This window comes from Nerophis ophidion, unplaced genomic scaffold, assembly GCF_033978795.1.
Source record: "Nerophis ophidion isolate RoL-2023_Sa unplaced genomic scaffold, RoL_Noph_v1.0 HiC_scaffold_92, whole genome shotgun sequence".
Taxonomy (NCBI): Eukaryota; Metazoa; Chordata; class Actinopteri; order Syngnathiformes; family Syngnathidae; genus Nerophis; species Nerophis ophidion.
In genome coordinates, this window is record NW_026907014.1 from 58535 (window position 1) to 80423 (window position 21889).

The 21889-nt window shown below is 42.4% G+C and overlaps 2 long non-coding RNA genes across 2 annotated transcripts; both read left to right on the top strand.

The window, feature by feature from the left end:
• Positions 1 to 1407: 1407 nt before the first annotated feature.
• Positions 1408 to 8555, top strand: LOC133547382 (uncharacterized). The gene is made up of 2 exons (XR_009805477.1): positions 1408 to 1766; positions 3286 to 8555. It is a non-coding gene; the product is annotated as an uncharacterized LOC133547382 (long non-coding RNA).
• A 386-nt stretch (positions 8556 to 8941) lies between these two features.
• Positions 8942 to 17586, top strand: LOC133547381 (uncharacterized). The gene is made up of 2 exons (XR_009805476.1): positions 8942 to 9628; positions 17471 to 17586. It is a non-coding gene; the product is annotated as an uncharacterized LOC133547381 (long non-coding RNA).
• The last annotated feature ends 4303 nt before the right edge of the window (positions 17587 to 21889 follow it).

The following is a 21889-nucleotide window of genomic DNA, read 5'->3' on the forward strand; positions in this document are numbered from 1 at the left end:
CAGGTGTTATTATGTTGTACATTCCAACAGGTGTTATTATGTTGTACATTCCAACAGGTGTTATTATGTTGTACATTCCAACAGGTGTCATTATGTTGTACATTCCAACAGGTGTTATTATGTTGTACATTCCAACAGGTGTTATTATGTTGTACATTCCAACAGGTGTTATTATGTTGTACATTCCAACAGGTGTTATTATGTTGTACATTCCAACAGGTGTTATTATGTTGTACATTCCAACAGGTGTTATTATGTTGTACATTCCAACAGGTGTTATTATGTTGTACATTCCAACAGGTGTTATTATGTTGTACATTCCAACAGGTGTTATTATGTTGTACATTCCAACAGGTGTTATTATGTTGTACATTCCAACAGGTGTTATTATGTTGTACATTCCAACAGGTGTTATTATGTTGTACATTCCAACAGGTGTTATTATGTTGTACATTCCAACAGGTGTTATTATGTTGTACATGGCTTACACACCTCCTCTTTCTGCTGTAAACATTGTGAATGATCCACTTGACACTCCCGTGGGGAAACTTTGCTTTGATCAAAAAAATAACAGAAAAATCCGCAGCTTATTCCAAAATGATTGTGTGTCTGTCTCCTAAGTCATTTCCTTATGGAATAATGTTGTAAATGACATCTGTTGGACCAAAACGTGGTCCCTTCCTAACAGGTATTTACTTAGCAACAAAGTCAAAGAGATATCATTTAAAATCATCCATCGCTATTACCCTGTAAAGACTGTGATGGTTAGATACAAAAAGGACATTGATGTCACCTGCACCTTTTGTAACATGCACCCAGAGACTGTTAACCACTTGTTTTATACTTGTGAAAACACTCCATCACTATGGCAGGCATCTGTCGCTTCATCCTGGACAATATTTATGACAAATTTGTGCTTTACTTTAAAGATGTGATTTTTGGTTTTACACTGTATGAACAAAAAATTGAAAAGGAATTCTACCTTTGCAAGCTCATTATTTTATTGGCTAAGTTTTATATTCATAAATGTAAGTTTCTTAATACCCGTCCTATCTTTTGTGCCTTTAAAAAAGATCTGGAACTTTACATTAAAACGCTCTCTACCTCCAACAACAAAAAAGCTGTGAAAACGATGATGCTGTGTTCCACATTTAAGTTGTTTGATGAATCTGAATAAGCCTACGGCTTTGCATTTTGTTTATTATTTATATATATATGTTTTTATTCTTTTTTTTTATTATTTCGAACTTACAACCCCCTGGCGCTGTTTTGTACTGTTTTCATAATGTTTTATAATGTTGTATATTGTTGTTTGTCTTACTGTTTGTAATTGTTGACATTTATAAATAAACCTTTAAAAAAAACAACTAAGTGTTGGCTTTCTTTTTCTTCCTTGTTTTAGTTGAAGGTAGGCGCACTGACAACCTTCAAATGTTACGCCACCTACTGTTTCCCCGCTTCTTCTTCTTCTGACGTTAACTGATGGCAAATAACGCGTCATGTCCGCCGCCGTCTGATAGAAAGCATACATTTTCAAATCATTTGAAAATGATGTCCTAGCCAAAAAGGGCTATTTTCAGATGGACATATAAGGAGAAAATGAACTTGATGTAAATCCTGAGATCGCGAGATTTGGCACGGCACTCCATGAATCTGTCCAATCAGATTGGCTTTTCCTGAAAAACACGCATGCGCATTAAGTGGGCGGATGTAATGATTTCGATGGGAAGAAATAATATTCAGCATCGAAGGAATAACAACTGAAAGTAAGTAATACCATTTATTGTTTCTCTTTTGGTATTTATATGACTTTAACACACACCAGTTATTTGTTTTAAACTACTGGAACGTCACGCAGTTACGGAAATAGAGCTATAAACGCCGCAAGCACCTTGCTAGAAGTTGTGATAGTTACCTCCACCGAGGTAAGTATAATAACAAGAAGTGAAATAACAATGAGAGAAATAAATGTTCAGAGAACATTTGAAGTGGAACAATATACATTACTGAACACATAATATAGAGTTTTACATTTACAAGAAGTTCCACCTATATTCCAGCAACCTTTGTCTGTATTTATCTTCCACCCAACTCTCTCCTTTGAGGCACACATTAAAAGCGTTACTAAAACGGCCTTCTTTCATCTCCGTAATATCGCTCAAATTCGCTCCATTTTGTCCACTAAAGACGCCGAGATCATTATCCATGCGTTTGTTACGTCTCGTCTCGATTACTGTAACCTATTATTTTGGGGTCTCCCCATGTCTAGCATTAAAAGATTACAGTTGGTACAAAATGCGGCTGCTAGACTTTTGACAAGAACAAGAAAGTTTGATCACATTACGCCTATACTGTATATACCTTTATATACATATATACATACATATATACTGTATATACCTTTATATACATATATACATACATATATACTGTATATACCTTTATATACATATATACATACATATATACTGTATATACCTTTATATACATATATACATGCATATATACTGTATATACCTTTATATACATATATACATACATATATACTGTATATACCTTTATATACATATATACATACATATATACTGTATATACCTCTATATACATATATACATACATATATACTGTATATACCTTTATATACATATATACATACATATATACTGTATATAACTTTATATACATATATACATACATATATACTGTATATACCTTTATCTACATATATACATACATATATACTGTATATACCTTTATATACGTATATACATACATATATACTGTATATACATATATACATACATATATACCTATACTGTATATACCTTTATATACATATATACATACATATATACCTATACTGTATATACCTTTATATACATATATACATACATATATACCTATACTGGCTCACCTGCACTGGCTTCCTGTGACTTTAAGGTTTTACTACTTACGTATAAAATACTACACGGTCTAGCTCCATCCTATCTTGCCGATTGTATTGTACCATATGTCCCGGCAAGAAATCTGCGTTCAAAAGACTCCGGCTTATTAGTGATTCCTAGAGCCCAAAAAACGTCTGCGGGCTATAGAGCGTTTTCCGTTCGGGCTCCAGTACTCTGGAATGCCCTTCCGGTAACAGTTGGAGATGCCACCTCAGTAGAAGCATTTAAGTCTCACCTTAAAACTCATCTGTATACTCTAGCCTTTAAATAGACCTCCTTTTTAGACCAGTTGATCTGCCGCTTCTTTTCTTTCTCCTATGTCCCCCCCTCCCTTGTGGAGGGGGTCCGGTCCGATGACCATGGATGAAGTACTGGCTGTCCAGAGTCGAGACCCAGGATGGACCGCTCGTCGGGACCCAGGATGGACCGCTCGCCTCTATCGGTTGGGGACATCTCTACGCTGCTGATCCGCCTCCGCTTGGGATGGTTTCCTGTGGACGGGACTCTTGCTGCTGTCTTGGATCCGCTTTGAACTGAACTCTCGCGGCTGTGTTGGAGCCACTATGGATTGAACTTTCACAGTATCATGTTAGACCCGCTCCACATCCATTGCTTTCGGTCCCCTAGAGAGGGGGGTGGTTGCCCACATCTGAGGTCCTCTCCAAGGTTTCTCATAGTCAGCATTGTCACTAGCGTCCCACTGGGTGTGAGTTTTCCTTGCCCTTTTGTGGGTTCTTCCGAGGATGTTGTAGTCGTAATGATTTGTGCAATCCTTTGAGACATTTGTGATTTGGGGCTATATAAATAAACATTGATTGATTGATTGATTTATATAGTATTGGAGTGTCGAAATGACAAAAGGAAAAGCTGGAAAACGATGAAGAAGAACTGGTAAAGAAGTGGAATCAAATAAAAGATCAAGAAGGACTGTAAAGTTGCTGAGTAGACTGGTATAGTGGTGGTGCATTAAACTGGCAGCAGATATAATATGTGATACTTTCTTTTTCTTCCTGCAGTCATCCCGTCCTGCAGCATGCACCTATGTGAATGTGGAGAATGACCAGCAATGTCCAAGTAAGTTATATGTATATGCCTGTTCTTTCTTGAAGTCAATTAGTTCTGATTGAGATTTACAGATAAAAAGCTGTCCACAGTTTGTCAGGAACAAACATGAAAATATTGCTTTCTTTGACCCTGATTACATTAGCACATATGAAGAATGAAACTTCAAATAGGAGTTATCTCAGCATGTGTAATTCATGTTTTTGGAACCTTTCACCTCCAAGTTAAAGCTGGTAGGTAACATCAGGTCATGACTAAGGATGTAACAATATCAACATTTCACGGTATGATATCGTCATAGTGTTAAAGCCAGGGTAAGATATTGTTACAAAAATGTCAAAGTGTGTTAAATGACGTGGGAGGAATGTTTAGGATAAACACACTTACTGTAATTGAACACAAACATCATTTTCATATGTTGTAATCATATTTATCATTAAAAACAGGTATTTTAGGTGCAAAGGAATGGTGCAGAATTTCAAGTAACACACAAAAACCAACATTTTCAAATAAGTGTCTTTAAACTGACATAAACAGTAAACATCCAGTGTAACTAATGTAGAACAATAATGTTTCTTTTGCCAAGAAACTATACTGTGTGTCCGGTATGTTTTTTTTTCAATACAACTTGGTATTATTGTGGGTTTGATGACCTTTTTAGCACATTCAACAATACTGCCATTATAATGCAAACAGTGATCATTTTGGTCACAGTAACGGTGATATGACATTTTGATATTGTTACATCACTGCTGTTTAGTTGAGTGTTTTTAAACTTTGAACTTCCTAAGAAATTGCCCTTTGCAGTCCAAATTGTATTAGTTTGTAGAATACTGATTCTTAAGAGTTAACTAATAATTTGACTTTTAATCATGTAAATACCTCACAAATGCATATTTTCCCTTGCTGACATCTTGGTTTCACATGAACGATATTTTCCAAATAACGTTTCTAACATATAACTCATTCTAATATATTACTCCTATTCCCTAACTTATTGTAGACATTGTGGTGTGTAGTGTCAGCAAATGTCTTATTTTGTGCATGTCCACATTTCCTCTGGTGAGCTGCAAGGGCTCTGGGTCGATTTGGAAATGGTCTGGATGAACGTGGCATGCTTTACCTTGCAGTATGCAGACTTTGTTTAAGGTTCAACTAACACGACAGTTATAGGCACAGAAATATTTCACAGCAACAATTCCTCGGCTAACCTAAGCACAAACGTTCCCATCACTCCTGCACACTTCCACTTTTTCGCCCTTCTATAATGTCCCGTTTGAACGTTGTTTTCCCACACGGCGGGTTTTCATGGGAGAACCAGTTTACTTCTCAGATGAGCCCACTTAATATTGTCAGAAAAAAACACAGCGACTGGTGTTCTCGTTTGATAGCGTCACACATCACGGCATTATTGTGACAATTTTGAAATCAAAATAAGGTTATATTTACAATAATGTTGCATCCCTCGTCAAGATCCTTTCTCATAGGTTTGGTTTGCTGTTGTGTATTTACTAATGATTGGCATTAGCATCCACAACTTTCTTTTTATAGTGTGTGTTGTATTGTGATGAGTTACATTTAACACTGTGGATGATGTGTTACCACAAACACAGAAGATACGTAAACATGAACTACAATGCGCTCAAGATGTGGGGAAAAAGGAAATGCATTCCATTAGCTGGATTTGTATAATGTGTTCAATTTATGTCAACTTCCTTCTTGTTTTGCATGTTTTTGTCTGTTTTTTTTTTCAATGATTTGAATCTTTAGAGTTTTTTGGTTCCTCTTCTTTGTGTCAGGGGGTAGCAGCAGGGTAACACTGCATGAGGCGGTGCCCCCTGAAGGAGCCCAAAACACTGCTCTTCAAATGGAACACATCCAACCTTCAGGTGACCGTGCAGGATGTACCACTCTGGAACATCAAGCCTCTCCCCACCTGCCAGGTACACCCACCGTCTTCTGTGGCTGAATAATGTTTTGCTGTGAATTTTGTCACAAAGCAAATCCTGCTCAAATGTGACAAACTTTGGAGTGTAAGAATGTGAGCGATATGCTGAGATGTTATACGTTTTGCCTTGTGACAAAATGTTATCAAAAAACCTTTAGTGATTTGTATTCTATTTTAATTTCAGCACATGAAAATATTTCTACTTCTGACCATCGAAGAGAATGGAAAACCATTTTCCAGATCAGCCCTCATACATCCTCCTGATGGCCTAACAACTGAATGACATGTCGATGCTGAGTATGATCCATTTCAATCATTTGAGGAAGCTCTCCCTGATATAGGGGATTGGATGTACAATGACGGACATACGTTTAATGAAGGATTTGAAGATGGTTTGAGTGAGGAGTGTGCAGAAGAGTCCAATTTCAAGGACACAACAGACAAACCAATACATGACAATGCATCAGAAACCATGGCAGAGTGCCTTCTGATCAGCATGGGTTATGTAAACTGTCCTAAAGTCACAGGTAAGGCCCTAAGCCATATGCTCAAAATGTTCAAGTTGCTTTATCCCGATAGTCTGAACACAGACTGCTTAAACAGTGTGCAGAAGTTCCAAAACTTTTTTTTATCCCACTCTGCATCATCGCCTACTATATTACATAAATCCTCCAAGAATTGTTTTGGGCCAATAGAAAGTAAACAAATAAAATGCCTGCTTTGTGGGACCAGTGTGTCAGAAGAAAGGTTCTAATCCTTTTTTTAAAGTATGTACAGATTGATTTCTTGTTTACCACAGCACATTCATGTGCCAAATGGGCCCTCGTTGGTGAATATAAACATGCAGGTTTTTCTTTGCTGCAAGATAGTGTAACATATGAGACATGCATTCATGTTATTCCCCTATTGGAAACCTCTGCAGTACAGTAGTATTCTTGGATGACATGTTGGGTAAAGTTGTTTTCCTTGACTTCACATCTATGCCTGGCATAGTGATTGCAGTTCATTTCCCCAACACACTTGAAAAGTTTGAAATAATGAAGAACTGAACTGGCCTAAGAAGCCACAAATCAAATCTTTAATCATTGTTATAAATGCTCTGAAAATACACACTGATGTGATGTTGCCGTGGATTCTGTAAATATGTACTGTATATGGAGTATCATTGTTGATGATGTTTTTGCATTGTGTGTAATATTTCAGTGGCAAATATATTACATTTACTTGTTTAATAAAGCCACTGTCTTTTTTAATGAATACATAGGCCTACTATGCTACTGCATTTTAATATTAGTCCTTATGATGGTGGTTGGAGAGCCAAATATCTTCTGAAGTGGTACTTTGTTAAAAGAGTTTGAGAACCACTGCTCTAGAAAGTTCACAAATGTTAAAAGCTCTTACAAAGTGTCTTGTGATCATATCAGTATTGTTTGGGTTCAGTTTTAAATCTCACAATTGTAGTCACTGAGTTACTGTACATGACGTGTGGATAAGAAATCAACAAATTAAGTCCAACTTTATTTAAATAAACCATTTAGATTACAGACCATATATCCATATTGTCTGAATTCATTATTTTCTCCCAATGTTGGCATAAGATCAACTGGAATATGATTGAGGTATAACTAAATTGAGCCCATTAAAATGCATTTTTTTAGAAAACGGGTATATCTAACAACTCAAATAGTGAGCAGTGAGAGACAAAACCAAGTATATCTCTCACTGAGACATCATTGAGACATATTGAAACCAATACTCATCAATTGTCTTTTTGCCGAAATAGAAAAGAGACATCTGAGAACTCAAACAGTGAGTAGTGAGAAACAAAACCAGGTGTTTCTCTCACTGAGTCATAATTGAGACATATTGGAGACCAGCTCATTCATCTCTCATTTTGGTCTTAGTTGAAATGGGGAAAAGAGATAACTATTAGACAACTATGAGATCTCTCATAGTGCTCACTGTGAGCCTTATTTCTCAGGAGATACATTTGAGAAGAATGAGAAAACTACTTTGGTCTCCATTAGTGCTCTTTTATGTCTAGGAGATAGATATAAGACATACATGAGATCTCATCTTCAATTTTGCTTTGCTATGGGAAACAAGTGTTTGATGAGCATTCCTCAACTTTTTCGGTCTTTTTTGACACTCGTGCCAGCTTTTTTTAAGCTTGTTGCAGGCATCAAATTCCAAAATGAGCTAATATTTGCAAAAAAAAAAGTTTCTCAGATCCAACATCAAATATCTTGTCTTTGCAGTCTATTCAATTGAATATAAGTTAAAAAGGATTTACAAATCATTGTATTCTGTTTTTATTTACCATTTACACAACGTGCTACTTCACTGGTTTGGGGTTTTGTACATGTTGACAGTACATTGCAGTGTTATTTTGTTACAGCCGTGCCCACTGTGTGAAGTACTTTTGCAAGACTCCTAGCAATAATATTACACTTCACCAAAGAGCCTGCTGTAAAAGAAATGACCATTGAATGAAGATACATACTCAGGTCACCGTGATCTGAAAAGGAGAGTGAAGAATGTTTTTGTATTCCCCAGATTCTAATCATCTTGGATGAATAAACAAGCAATTCCTAATTTCACTTGGAAATGTGTTTACTATAAAAGTGTAGCACTGTTTCCACACAAAATACCTTCTGTTTTTGGAAAGATGCCCATGTGTGTCTTCCAGGTTGAACATTCCACCCTTTGTGCCTGCCCGGACTGTGCTGGAAGGCCTCGAGTCAGAGGATGCGTGTGAAGACAAGAAAGCTGTAAAAAAGGAGATCCATAGCAAAAAGGTCAAATAAGTACAAACAAGTATTTTACCTCGATTATTAACAGTTTATTTTGCCCAAAAATGTTAAGGGAGCCAAAAAGGACAAAATGGAAGAGGAGAATACAGACCTGCTCAGACTTTGCCACACAGTACCGCTGGAGGTGGTGAACTTAGGTAAGAATCCATGTTTCAAGGTTGATCTGGGTGGGGGGAAGACAACGACACAAAGGTGCTCCTCTTATTTAGACTTTTTGTTTATGGAGGTGGGAAAGGTTACGATCCAGAGAAGAAAGACTACTCAGGTTTTGAGGCCTGGTTGCAGTGTTACTATGTGGATGGAATGAAGTCTGTACGCGACCACAATGGCAGGACTATGTGGTTCAAAGTATGCAAACACATTTTCATACGTAACAACTATATTTGTAGCACGTATTGACTAATATAAAATGGTGTCATTTCAGGGCGATCCAGGTCCTATGGCTCCTAAAGGTAAACGCCAGAAAAAATAGTTGAGATACCATTACACATAAGAGAAAGCTTAGTGTGTCTTTATCTTTTCTCACACACCAGAATCAAAGTCTCCAAAGGCCAAAAAGAGAAAAGATACAGATGCAGACCATGATTACCCCCGCAAGAAAAAGGTATATTCAGTAGGTAATCACCACCAGCACATAGAAATCTAACCCCATTGTGGCTGTACTTCAGGTGTCCAGGAAACACAACTCTGACAGCACAGTGAAGAAAAAAGCAGCCAAAAAGCCCACAAAAGCAGCAAAGGAAGAAGAAAATGGACCTCAAGAAGAAGCCACACCCAGAAGAAGATCAGCAAACACACCTCAGCAAGAACCGAATCCACGTCAGGCAGGAGGAAAAAGAACAATACAGAGCCAGCTGCAGGTCTGATTCTAATAATACTTCCATTTTCTGAAAATATTAAGAGCCTGATCTTTGAGGATCCAATTCCCACACACTTATCTGTGTGCGCAAACTATAAAATTGCATGTACTGTTGGTGGACGTGTTGTATGTGATCTACTTTGTGCAATTGATAGCAGCAAAAGTGGCACAGATCACCCTATTTTTGTGTACTAGAAGCATTATGTGCCCTTGGAAACACTTCTTTCCCTCTACATTCATGTTATTATGCTCTCCACACTGGAGGGGGGCTTATATTAGATTATAGCACATATCGATCATCTAACACCTTTTCTGCAATATAGAATCACAGTATGTATACTATTTGCAGCAGGAATGATCAAACTGCATATTGCAAGACATTTTTGTAGGAGTTATATCCATCCATCCATCCATCCATCCATCATCTTCCGCTTATCCGAGGTCGGGTCGCGGGGGCAACAGCCTAAGCAGGGAAACCCAGACTTCCCTCTCCCCAGCCACTTCGTCTAGCTCTTCCCGGGGGATCCCGAGGCGTTCCCAGGCCAGCCGGGAGACATAGTCTTCCCAACGTGTCCTGGGTCTTCCCCGTGGCCTCCTACCAGTTGGACGTGCCCTAAACACCTCCCTAGGGAGGCGATCGGGTGGCATCCTGACCAGATGCCCGAACCACCTCATCTGGCTCCTCTCGATGTGGAGGAGCAGCGGCTTTACTTTGAGTTCCTCCCGGATGGCAGAGCTTCTCACCCTATCTCTAAGGGAGAGCCCCGCCACACGGCAGAGGAAACTCATTTCGGCCGCTTGTACCCGTGATCTTATCCTTTCGGTCATGACCCAAAGCTCATGACCATAGGTGAGGATGGGAACGTAGATCGACCGGTAAATTGAGAGCTTTGCCTTCCGGCTCAGCTCCTTCTTCACCACAACGGATCGGTACAACGTCCGCATTACCGAAGACGCCGCACCGATCCGCCTGTCGATCTCACGATCCACTCTTCCCTCACTCGTGAACAAGACTCCTAGGTACTTGAACTCCTCCACTTGGGGCAGGGTCTCCTCCCCAACCCGGAGATGGCACTCCACCCTTTTCCGGGCGAGAACCATGGACTCGGACTTGGAGGTGCTGATTCTCATTCCGGTCGCTTCACACTCGGCTGCGAACCGATCCAGCGAGAGCTGAAGATCCCGGTCAGATGAAGCCATCAGGACCACATCATCTGCAAAAAGCAGAGACCTAATCCTGCGGTTACCAAACCGGAACCCCTCAACGCCTTGACTGCGCCTAGAAATTCTGTCCATAAAAGTTATGAACAGAATCGGTGACAAAGGACAGCCTTGGCGGAGTCCAACCCTCACTGGAAATGTGTTCGACTTACTGCCGGCAATGCGAACCAAGCTCTGGCACTGATCGTACAGGGAACGGACCGCCACAATAAGACAGTCCGATACCCCATACTCTCTGAGCACTCCCCACAGGAGTTCCCGAGGGACACGGTCGAATGCCTTCTCCAAGTCCACAAAGCACATATAGACTGGTTGGGCAAACTCCCATGCACCCTCAAGAACCCTGCCGAGAGTATAGAGCTGGTCCACAGTTCCGCGACCAGGACGAAAACCACACTGTTCCTCCTGAATCCGAGGTTCGACTATCCGACGTAGCCTCCTCTCCAGTACACCTGAATAAACCTTACCGGGAAGGCTGAGGAGTGTGATCCCACGATAGTTGGAACACACCCTCCGGTCCCCCTTCTTAAAGAGAGGAACCACCACCCCGGTCTGCCAATCCAGAGGTACCGCCCCCGATGTCCACGCGATGCTGCAAAGTCTTGTCAACCAAGACAGCCCCACAGCATCCAGAGCCTTATGGAACTCCGGGCGGGTCTCATCCACCCCTGGGGCCTTGCCACCGAGGAGCTTTTTAATTACCTCAGCGACCTCAGCCCCAGAAATAGGAGAGTCCACCACAGATTCCCCAGGCACTGCTTCCTCATAGGAAGACGTGTTGGTGGGATTGAGGAGGTCTTCGAAGTATTCCTTCCACTTATCCACAACATCCGCAGTCGAGGTCAGCAGAACACCATCCGCACCATACACGGTGTTGATAGTGCACTGCTTCCCCTTCCTGAGGCGGCGGACGGTGGTCCAGAATCGCTTCGAAGCCGTCCGGAAGTCGTTTTCCATGGCTTCCCCGAACTCTTCCCATGTCCGAGTTTTTGCCTCCGCGACCGCTGAAGCTGCACACCGCTTGGCCTGTCGGTACCTGTCCACTGCCTCCGGAGTCCTATGAGCCAAAAGGACCCGATAGGACTCCTTCTTCAGCTTGACGGCATCCCTCACCGCTGGTGTCCACCAAGGGGTTTTAGGATTGCCGCCCCGACAGGCACCAACTACCTTGCGGCCACAGCTCCGATCTGCCGCCTCGACAATAGAGGTGCGGAACATGGTCCACTCGGACTCAATGTCCAGCACCTCCCTCGTGACATGTTCAAAGTTCTTCCGGAGGTGGGAATTGAAACTTTGTCTGACAGGAGACTCTGCCAGACGTTCCCAGCAGACCCTCACAATGCGTTTGGGCCTCCCAGGTCTGTCCGGCATCCTCCCCCACCATCGCAGCCAACTCACCACCAGGTGGTGATCGGTAGAAAGCTCCGCCCCTCTCTTCACCCGAGTGTCCAAAACATGAGGCCGCAAATCCGATGACACAACTACAAAGTCGATCATGGAACTGCGGCCTAGGGTGTCCTGGTGCCAAGTGCACATATGGACACCCTTATGTTTGAACATGGTGTTTGTTATCGACAAACTGTGACGAGCACAAAAGTCCAATAACAAAACACCACTCGGGTTCAGATCCGGGCGGCCATTCTCCCAATCACGCCTCTCCAGGTTTCACTGTCGTTGCCAACGTGAGCGTTGAAGTCTCCCAGTAGGACAAGGGAATCACCCGGGGGAGCACTTTCCAGTACTCCCTCGAGTGTTCCCAAAAAGGGTGGGTACTCTGAACTGCTGTTTGGTGCATAAGCACAAACAACAGTCAGGACCCGTCCCCCCACCCGAAGGCGGAGGGAAGCTACCCTTTCGTCCACCGGGTTGAACTCCAACGTACAGGCTTTGAGCCGGGGGGCAACAAGAATTGCCACCCCAGCCCGTCCCCTCTCACTGCCGGCAACGCCAGAGTGGAAGAGAGTCCAATCCCTCTCGAGAGAAGTGGTTCCAGAGCCCTTGCTGTGCGTCGAAGTGAGTCCGACTATATCCAGCCGGAATTTCTCGACTTCGCGCACTAGCTCAGGCTCTTTCCCCCCCAGTGACGTGACGTTCCCCGTCCCAAGAGCTAGCTTCTGTAGCCGAGGATCGGACCGCCAAGTGCCCTGCCTTCGGCTGTCGCCCAGCTCACAATGCACCCGACCTCTATGGCCCCTGCTATGGGTGGTGAATCACAGTATGTATACTATTTGCAGCAGGAATGATCAAACTGCATATTGCAAGACATTTTTTTAGGAGTTATACTAAATACAAAAAAAAAAAAACGCAACGCTTTTGTTCTTGTTCCCAATTTAAATGAACTCAAAGATCGAAAACTTTGACTATAAACACAAAATACCTGTTCCTCTCAAATATTGTTCACAAATCTGTATACATTTGTTAGTGAGCATTTTTTCTTTGCCAAGATAATCCATCCCACCTGACAGGTGTGCCTTGAGCTGTCCAAAATAAAAGGCCACTGTGAAATGTGCAGTTTTATCACACAACACAATGCTTCAGATGTCGCAAGTTTTGAGGGAGCGTGCAGTAGGCATGCTGACTGCAGCAATGTCCACCAGAGCTGTTGCCCGTCAATTAAATGTTTATTTCTCCGCCATAAGAATAGAATAGAATAGAAAGTACTTTATTGATCCCTGGGGGAAATTCAGCACCACAGTTCGCTCACAATAAACAATGATAATAATATATATGAATAATATAAATATATTCTACATTTAAGTGCAGTCAAGGAACATATGCGTTATACAGTCTGATGGCTGTCGGTGTGAAGGACCTCCTGTGTCGTTCCGTGTTGCATTTTGGGAGTCTGAGCCTTCCACTGAATGTGCTCATTCTCTCTGCAAGGTCCGAGTGTAGTGGGTGGGAGGTGTTGTCCATAATGGCTAGGAGTTTTGCTAGACTTCTCTCTGACACCACCGCCAGAGAGTCCAGCTCCACTCCCATCTTGTTACTGGCCTTCTCTACCAACTTGTCCAGTCTGTATGTGTCCCTCACTCTCAGCCCACTGCCCCAGCAGGCCACGGCGTACAAGAGGGCGCCTGCCACCAGCGACTCGTAGAACATCTTCAACATCTTTGTACAGACGTTGAAGGATCCTAGCCTCCAAAGGAAATATAGATTCGGCTCTGTCCCTTCTTGTAGAGGGCCTCAGCGTGTTTTGACCCATTCAGCTTGTTGTCCATGTGTACTCCGAGGTATTTATAATCCTCTACCATGTCCACATCCACCCCCTTGATGGAAAGAGGGGTCGCCAGAGTACTCCTCCTCCTTCCCAGGTCCACAACCAGCTCCTTGGTCTCCGTAACATTGAGCTGGAGGTGGTTCTTTCCACACCATGTGACAAAGTCCTCCACCAGTGTCCTGTATTCCTCGTCATCACCTTCCTCAATACACCCCACTATCGCAGAGTCATCAGAAAACTTCTGAAGGTGGCAGGACTCTGATTGATAGTGGAAATGGGTGGTGTAAATGGTGTAGAGGAAGGGGGAAGAGTACTGTAGCCTCCGGGGCCCCGGTGTTGCTGACCAGCCTGTCAGACACACAGTCCTGCAGTGGCATATACTGTGGTCTGTCAGTCAGGTAATCTACAACCCAGGACACCAAGGGGGCCTCCACCTGCATCTTCTCCAACTTCACACCCAGTAGCCCAGGCCGTTTAGTATAAGCCGCCTCCAACGGTGTTTCAGAGAATTTGGCAATACATCCAACTGGCCTCACAGCCGCAGACCATATTGATTGGCTGAGACCTGCCACCCGGACAGCTGCTACAACAATTGGTTTGCTTAACCATAGCATTTCTGCACAAACTGTAAGAAACTACCATGAATTGATTAACGTGGACCCCGACTTAAACAAGTTGAAAAACGTATTGGGGTGTTACCAATTAGTGGTCAATTGTACGGAATATGTACTGAACTGTGCAATCTACTAATAAAAGTATCAATCAATCAATCTGTCTCAAGAAAGCTCATCTGCATGCTCGTGGTCCTCATCGGGGTCTCGACCTAACTGCAGTTTGTCTTCTTAACCAACTTGAGTGGGCAAATGCTCACACTCAATGGCGTCTGGCACAATACAGAGGTTTTGGTATGTTATTATTGACAGCGAAACCACGTGCATTTTATTGATGGCATTTTCCATGCGCAGAGATACCGTCACGAGACCCTGAGCCCCATTGTTGTACTAATCACCCGAGGCCATCACCTTTATAAATAACATTTACTAACTCATGTTGCAAGGATCTGGAAGCTAAAAACATCCCAGTTCTTGCATGACCAGCATACTCACCGGACATGTCACCCAGTAAGTAATTTTTGAGAGGAATATATATTTTCTGTATAGTAAAAGTTTCAGATCTTTAAGTTCAATTCATGATAAATGGGAGCAAAAACAAAAGTGTTGCGTTTATATATTTGTTCAATACCATATTTTTCGGAGTATAAGTCGCACCTGCCGAAAATGCATAATAAAGAAGGAAAAAAAACATACAAGTCGCACTGGAGTATAAGTCGCATTTTTGGGGGGAAATTTATTTGATAAAAGCCAACACCGAGAATAGACATTTGAAAGGCAATTTAAAATAAATCAAGAATAGTGAAGAACAGGCTGAATAAGTGTAGGTTATATGAGGCATAAATAAGCAACTGCTATGTTAAGCTAACATATTATGGTAAGAGTCATTCAAATAACTAGAACATATAGAACATGTTATACCTTTAACAAACTATCTCTCACTCCTAATCCATAAATCCCATGAAATCTTATACGTCTAGTCTCTTACATCAATGAGATAAATAATATTGATATTTTACGGTAATGTGTTAATAATTTCACACATAAGTCGCTCCTGAATATAAGTCGCACCCCCGGCCAAACTATGAAAAAAAAAACTGCTACTTATAGTCCGAAAAATACGGTGCATATTTTCTAAATCAAAAAAGGAATACCATTAAAAAACAACATAAATTAATAGACTTTGGTTTAATCGGCCCTTTAAGTTGTCCAGCAGCTATAAAATGATATTGCTGAATATATATCTTCTTCTTTTTATTTCTAACAGTCCAAATATGACATGCACACGTAGAACAAAGGCTTCTCTGTTCAGTTGTCTTTGCAGCGTGATGGCCTCCTTTCTCACAGCCCTGTGTGCAACTATGTCAGTTGTCTTTGCAGCGTGATGGCCTCCTTTCTCACAGCCCTGTGTGCAACTATGCCAGTTGTCTTTGCAGCGTGATGGCCTCCTTTCTCACAGCCCTGTGTGCAACTATGTCAGTTGTCTTTGCAGCATGATGGCCTCCTTTCTCACAGCCCTGTGTGCAACTATGTCAGTTGTCTTTGCAGCGTGATGGCCTCCTTTCTCACAGCCCTGTGTGCAACTATGTCAGTTGTCTTTGCAGCGTGATGGCCTCCTTTCTCACAGCCCTGTGTGCAACTATGTCAGTTGTCTTTGCAGCGTGATGGCCTCCTTTCTCACAGCCCTGTGTGCAACTATGTCAGTTGTCTTTGCAGCGTGATGGCCTCCTTTCTCACAGCCCTGTGTGCAACTATGTCAGTTGTCTTTGCAGCGTGATGGCCTCCTTTCTCACAGCCCTGTGTGCAACTATGTCAGTTGTCTTTGCAGCGTGATGGCCTCCTTTCTCACAGCCCTGTGTGCAACTATGTCAGTTGTCTTTGCAGCGTGATGGCCTCCTTTCTCACAGCCCTGTGTGCAACTATGCCAGTTGTCTTTGCAGCGTGACGGCCTCCTTTCTCACAGCCCTGTGTGCAACTATGTCAGTTGTCTTTGCAGCGTGATGGCCTCCTTTCTCACAGCCCTGTGTGCAACTATGTCAGTTGTCTTTGCAGCGTGATGGCCTCCTTTCTCACAGCCCTGTGTGCAACTATGTCAGTTGTCTTTGCAGCGTGATGGCCTCCTTTCTCACAGCCCTGTGTGCAACTATGTCAGTTGTCTTTGCAGCGTGATGGCCTCCTTTCTCACAGCCCTGTGTGCAACTATGCCAGTTGTCTTTGCAGCGTGATGGCCTCCTTTCTCACAGCCCTGTGTGCAACTATGTCAGTTGTCTTTGCAGCGTGATGGCCTCCTTTCTCACAGCCCTGTGTGCAACTATGTCAGTTGTCTTTGCAGCGTGATGGCCTCCTTTCTCACAGCCCTGTGTGCAACTATGTCAGTTGTCTTTGCAGCGTGATGGCCTCCTTTCTCACAGCCCTGTGTGCAACTATGTCAGTTTGCACGCAGATTTCAGACTTTTTAAGAGGCACGATACTGCCTGCAGGACACTTTCAGCATTGATAAATCTCACTGTTCATGTTGAGTGATTTGTATTTGCATTTTCTCCTCCCAGTATTGTGGGCATTCTGATAATCAACATATATTCTGCATACATCATTAAGACAAATATGTTAAATGGAGGGAATAAGCGGTAGAAAATGGATGGATGGGATGGATTGCACTCCTTATTTTGCTCATTAATCGACAAATATTTAGATCAGCTTTGCGTGTGCTAACAAGTTTGCATGTGTTTTGATACACATAAACCTTTTGTAGATTATACTGTAAGTGTGGTAAACTTACTTTTTGTTGCAGGCTTCAAGACACGTAGCGGGAGACTGACAAGACAGAATGTCAAGTAAAGGACATCTATTGGAAAATACTGTTTTTATTCCATGATACATATTTTTAATAAACATTCCACACGTTTATTCTTGGCATACTTTTCAATCACAATTCACAATACAGTAAATTATTTGATTTAATGTGAAGTTAATTATATTTATATAGCGCTTTTCTCTTGTGACTCGAAGCGCTTTACATTGTGTAGCCCGATATCTAAGTTACATTTTGAAACCAGTGTGGGTGGCACTGGGAGCAGGTGGGTAAAGTGTCTTGCCCGAGGACACAACAGCAGTGACTAGGTTGGCAGAAGCGGGGATCGAACCTGGAACCCTCAGGTTGCTGGCACGGCCACTCTACCAACCGAGCAGAAATGATGGCTACCGAGCTCTACTCTTTCCTCTCTCCCTCTTGAGTACAGGTAAAAAAACCTTCTTTATGGTGACGGCCACCTATGTCACGTGACACATGCTTCTGTTCCTTGTGTACACATCCACAAACACCACGTGACATACACACATGATCTGGCTCCTACAATGACTAACATGGCTCATTTGCATAATACACTAAAAACTACTTGGGTCTCTGAGGCAGACGATGAGAGTCCTGTAAAATGTATACATACAGTGGGGCAAAAAAGTATTTAGTCAGCAAGTTCTCCCACTTCAAATGATGACAGAGGTCTGTCATTTTCATCATAGGTACACTTCAACTGTGAGAGACGGAATGTGGAAAAAAAATCCAGGAATTCACATTGTAGGAATTTTAAATAATTTATTTGTAAATTACGGTAGAAAATAAGTATTTGGTCAACCATTCAAAGCTCTCACTGATGGAAGGAGGTTTTGGCTCCAAATCTCACGATACATGGCCCCATTCATTCTTTCCTTAACACGGATCAATCGTCCTGTCCCCTTAGCAGAAAAACAGCCCCAAAGCATGATGTTTCCACCCCCATGCTTCACAGTAGGTATGGTGTTCTTGGGATGCAACTTAGTATTCTCCAAATACGACGAGTTGAGTTTATAACAAAATGGATACATGGATTGGGAGAATGTCATGTGGTCAGATGAAACCAAGATAGAACTTTTTGGTACACCAACAACAGGTATGTCAAACCTGAGAGACATGGCACACACCAACAACAGGTATGTCACACCTGAGAGACATGGCACACACCAACAACAGGTATGTCACACCTGAGAGACATGGCACACACCAACAACAGGTATGTCACACCTGAGAGACGTGGCACACACCAACAACAGGTATGTCACACCTGAGAGACGTGGCACACACCAACAACAGGTATGTCACACCTGAGAGACATGGCACACACCAACAACAGGTATGTCACACCTGAGAGACATGGCACACACCAACAACAGGTATGTCACACCTGAGAGACGTGGCACACACCAACAACAGGTATGTCACACCTGAGAGACGTGGCACACACCAACAACAGGTATGTCACACCTGAGAGACATGGCACACACCAACAACAGGTATGTCACACCTGAGAGACGTGGCACACACCAACAATAGGTATGTCACACCTGAGAGACGTGGCACACACCAACAACAGGTATGTCACACCTGAGAGACGTGGCACACACCAACAACAGGTATGTCACACCTGAGAGACGTGGCACACACCAACAACAGGTATGTCACACCTGAGAGACGTGGCACACACCAACAACAGGTATGTCACACCTGAGAGACGTGGCACACACCAACAACAGGTATGTCACACCTGAGAGACATGGCACACACCAACAACAGGTATGTCACACCTGAGAGACGTGGCACACACCAACAACAGGTATGTCACACCTGAGAGACGTGGCACACACCAACAACAGGTATGTCACACCTGAGAGACGTGGCACACACCAACAACAGGTATGTCACACCTGAGAGACGTGGCACACACCAACAACAGGTATGTCACACCTGAGAGACGTGGCACACACCAACAACAGGTATGTCACACCTGAGAGACATGGCACACACCAACAACAGGTATGTCACACCTGAGAGACATGGCACACACCAACAACAGGTATGTCACACCTGAGAGACATGGCAAACACCTACTACTCAACAACAGGTATGTAACATTGGTATATTGATCCAGATCAGGAAGTAGTAGAACCCAAAATGCTCAATGGTTAAGGCTGCTGCCTCTCACACGGTACTACTGGGTTCAAATCCACAAGATCTTGTTTTTTGTTTCATCTCTATCATTGTTAAATGATTGCATTTGTATATTAGTGAAAATCCTGTCTTGCTGGAACCCAGGATACCTCAATGGTCAACACTGTGATCTTCAAATATGGGGGTACTGGGTTTGAATCCCAATTGGTTTGATATGTAACTTCAGTTCAAAATTGAGCTCCACCTCAATCGTAGTTTACTGGGACAGATGTCACGATTCCATTAATGAATGAGCCAGACTACACTTCCAACAAGACTCAGGATAGCTCAATGGTTAACACTGCTGCCTCTCATGCAGAACTACTGGGTTCAAATCCATTGTTAGGAGGCGTTAGTTTATTGTTTTGCCTTGATCATAGTTCACTGATAACATTTGTATATGAGCGAGAACCAAACTTTGTTGGGACCCAGGATAGCTCAATGGTCAACACTGTGGGCTCCTAATACAGGAGTCGTGAGTTCAAATCCCATACATGGAGTCAGTAATTTGGCAGTATGGCGTCAAGACGACATACATTGTGGGCTGCTTCTTCTCCCCCACACAGACTAATGTTATGTGCTACTTCTTTGACTAACATATAGTTGAAAAATTAAGTCAACACTAAAGCTAATAATAATCCAAAATAAAATGTCAAATAGTCAATGATGACACCTCAGGGGTTACCTGTGTGTGTGTGTGTGTGTGTGTGTGTGAGAATGAGTGCGCGTGTGTGTGTGTGTGTGTAGGAGTGTGTGCGAGTGAGTGTAACTCCTGAGGTGGGTGGGAATAGGATAAATAAAGAGCGTTGACCAATGAGCTCTCCTGGGTACAAATAAAATAAAATAGGTTAATTGTAATTGGATAAAAAAAAAGTAAATTAAATTATTATTTTAACATTACATGAGAGAAATGACACAGTTACAATATTTGTCAACTTGCAGCCTCCAGCTGATCTTTTAAATTACACATCGACCCAAGCAGGAGTCGAACCCCACACTCTTCAACCTGAGTCAACAGTCTTAACCACTGGGATATCCTGGGTCTTGATGACACAATTTTTTTTCATACACAAATGTAATCGAGGACTGTGGCCCAGTAAAGTTTGATGAGGTAGAACAAAAGACACACAACCTGAGTGAGATTTGAACCCAGTACTTTTCATTCCAAGTCAGATGTCTTAACCCCTGGTCTATCCTGGGTCTTGTGAAGAGAAGATTGTGTTCTATACACAAATGTAATCGAGGACTCCTGGCTCAGTAAAGTATGACAAGCTTAAACAAAATTTTGTCAACATGAGTGGGATTCGAACCCAGTACCTGTCATTCAGAGTCAGCAGTCTTAACCACTGGGCTATCCTGGGTCTTGATGAGATATTTTTTTTTTCATACACAAATGTAATCGAGGACTGATGGCCCAGTAAAGTTTGATGAGGTAGAACAAAATACAGTTAACCTGAGTGGGACTTGAACCCAGTACTTTTCATTCCGAGTCAGATGTCTTAACCCCTGGTCTATCCTGGGTCTTGTGAAGAGAAGATTGTGTTCTATACACAAATGTAATCGAGGACTCCTGGCTCAGTAAAGTATGACAAGCTTAAACAAAATTTTGTCAACATGAGTGGGATTTGAACCCAGTACCTGTCATTCAGAGTCAGCAGTCTTAACCACTGAGCTATCCTGGGTCTTGATGAGATATATTTTTTTTCATACACAAATGTAATCGAGGACTGATGGCCCAGTAAAGTTTGATGAGGTAGAACAAAATACAGTCAACCTGAGTGTGACTTGAACCCAGTACTTTTCATTCCGAGTCAGATGTCTTAACCCCTGGTCTATCCTGGGTCTTGTGAAGTGAAGATTGTGTTCTATACACAAATGTAATCGAGGACTCCTGGCTCAGTAAAGTATGACAAGCTTAAACAAAATTTTGTCAACATGAGTGGGATTCGAACCCAGTACCTGTCATTCAGAGTTAGCAGTCTTAACCACCGAGCTATCCCTGGTCCTGTGAAGAATGGATTTCTTTCCATACACAAATGTTATCTACGACCCCTGACTCACTGGAGTAAGATGAGGTGGAAAAAATACTGCTGACCGGAGTGGGGTTTGAACTGTGTACAGTTTGTTTTCATGCAACAGTCTTAACCACTGGGCTACTTTCAGTCTTATAAAGGTAGGATTTTAGTCCAT